Source organism: Penaeus monodon, unplaced genomic scaffold (assembly GCF_015228065.2).
Source record: "Penaeus monodon isolate SGIC_2016 unplaced genomic scaffold, NSTDA_Pmon_1 PmonScaffold_997, whole genome shotgun sequence".
NCBI classification, from domain to species: domain Eukaryota; kingdom Metazoa; phylum Arthropoda; class Malacostraca; order Decapoda; family Penaeidae; genus Penaeus; species Penaeus monodon.
This window is the reverse complement of record NW_023665402.1, coordinates 2,364-5,209: the sequence shown is the minus strand read 5'-3', so window position 1 is coordinate 5,209 and position 2,846 is coordinate 2,364. Positions and strand designations below refer to the sequence as shown.

Here is a 2,846-nt window from a genome sequence, read left to right as displayed (position 1 = left end):
TATATATATATATATATATATATATATATATATATATAAAATATATATATATATATATTTATGGGCGGTGGATGGGTTGATAGTTATGAAAAGGTGAAGCGATTAGTTGATAAATGATGGTTTAATGTTTTGATGGATGAATGAATGAACTGATGGGTGAGTGCACGAATAGTGTACTGCTGGATGTGAGAAGGGAAAGGGAGGGAGCGAAGACGCGAGCAAGGAGCGCGTATGGCTATGAATTTTCTTCGGCTGGTCATGTGTTTGTGCCATGTTTTTTGATCATCATGATACCCCTTTTGCTGCACATTATCATACTTTCCATACTGCAGAGTTTCGCTCGTAATTCCACAATGTGTTGTCATTAAGTACCGATAAACTGATTATGGAGTTGATGATAACAGCTAAGTATCCGAAACAAAAAGCACATATAATTTCAACAAGAGACTGGTACACCGGAATCTTGGAAGACGCTGCGCACGAGAGAAGCGGCAGAGGATGTGAAATCGATGTTTCAATTGCGACCTTGCAATGATGATGAGGACCGCATTCTGACAGGGTCACGTTGTTAAGTAAAAAGTGTAAGGGTTATCTTTATATCTATCTATATCTATTTATCTATTCTTTTTGCTGTCTCGCTACACATGGATAGTGACGTAGGTAGAAACATAAATAGGAAAATATAGCCACAGATAGATAGGTAGATGAAAAATAGTAACACAAACATTTACTGTTTATTGTCTATACACAATGCCATACACACACAAAACATATTCATATGTATTCATATTCATGTTGCGTGTATGTGTTTGTGAATGTTATCTCAATTTACGGAATGTACCTGTACTAGTTCTCATAACAAGATATAAAACTTGGTCATCAATGAACAGGGTGCCATCACAAACATATGTCCGTCCTGCGGAGATCTGAAGGAAGGCCTCAGCCACAGCGAGCATGACGCTGCAAGGGAGTGAAAGGCTTTTCCGGAGAGGAATGGAAGTGCCCGAGCTGGTATATAAGCGTGTGGCCCGGAGTCAGGGTCATCACTCAGCCTGACTCCATCCTCAATATACCATGTTATCGGTAGAGCTCTCTGCACTTGCACAACGAATCATTTTAATGGAAAACATGATAATATGATACGCGTACACAGACACATACACACATATGTGTGTGTGTGTGTGTATCTGTGTTTATACATATATTTATTTGTATCTTTCTCTCTGTATATACATATACACTTTATATATATATATATATATATATATATATATATATATATATATATATATATATATATATATAAGACGGAGGGTAATCAGCCATCCTTCCCATCTTCAGAAACTCGTGATATGCGCTGTGGTGGCCGCTGTGGCATCACTGCCTCAAGGTTCACCGTCTAGATCCTATGGACTTCCGGTGGAAGTTCATCGGCAGTTTCGGTGGAGTAGGAGGTGGACCTGGAAGTGGAGCTGGAGGCAGTGGAGGATTCGGAGGTGGAGCTCCTGGTTCAGGCAGTGGAGGATTCGGAGGTGGAGCTCCTGGTTCAGGCAGTGGAGGATTCGGAGGTGGAGCAACGGGAGGATTTGGGGGTGGGGCTCCTGGTTCCGGTAGTGGCGGCTTCGGCAGTGGAGCCACCGGAGGATTTGGTGGTGGAGCTCCTGGCGCTGGAGCCACTGGAGGATCGGCGGTTCCTCGGGAGGCTTCGGTGCTGGAGCTGGAGCTTCAGGTCCTTTCATTCCCATCATTACCGACGAACGCCAAGGTCCCGATGAGTTCGGAAACTACAACTTCAACTTCGAAACTGCAAACGGCATCATTCGTCAGGAACAAGGAGCCCACAAGGAGAAATGGAGCCGTAGCACAGCAGGGTTCTTGGTCGTAAGTGTGACATTGCTTTTGGTAAGATCATGTCTAAAGCTTCTTATCTTCTTTAGACGGAAATTCAATTTGTTTCCTCATTTCAGATTCACCTTCCTGATGGCAGCCAGCTGACTTCAACTTCGTTGCTGATGAAAACGGTTCCGCGTGGAGTCCGACCTGCTGCCCACACCCCTCCCTCCCCGCCCACGCCATCGCTCAGATCGAGAAGGCTCGTCAGGAGGACGCCGCCGCTGCAGCTTCTGGTGGCCGGCCAGGCTCTGGCTCTGGACAGTTCTCTGGCTCAGGCTTTGGCGCCGGCCAATCAGGCTTTGGTTCAGGACAGTTCTCGGGATCTGGCCAATCAGGCTTTGGTGCCGGTGCTGGCCAACCAGGATTTGGTTCCTCTAGTGGCCAGTTTTCAGGATCAGCTTCCTCACAACAAGGACCCAGCACTGCCTATGGTTACCCATAAACTTTACCACCATATTCATGCAACTTAAATTTTGCTGCCATTTTCTGATCCAGCGATATCATGATCTCTTACATCAGCCTTCATCCTAATCACCTGTTATTATCATAGTTATGATATAAACATGACGCTTACTAGTATTGTAGATATGGGTTATATTAAATATGTACCTGTGAATTACTACGTCTATTCTACACCTTTTCTTTCTATAGAGTTCTATAAAGATATACATGTACACATATGTACATGCACAAATACACACACACGCACACACACAAACGCATATATATACTCATATATATATATATATATATATATATATATATATATATATATATATATATATGTATATATATGTATATATATATATAGATATATATATATATATATATATATATATATATATATATATATATATATATATACATATACATATACGTGTATTTGTGTGTGTGTTTGCACAGACACAAATAAACATATATGTTAATTTCTTTTCATACCTTTGATTCCTTAC

General features: G+C 41.6%; 1 pseudogene; it reads left to right on the top strand.

The window, feature by feature from the left end:
- The first annotated feature begins 954 nt into the window (after positions 1–954).
- Positions 955–2,477, top strand: LOC119572173 (annotated as a pseudogene).
- The last annotated feature ends 369 nt before the right edge of the window (positions 2,478–2,846 follow it).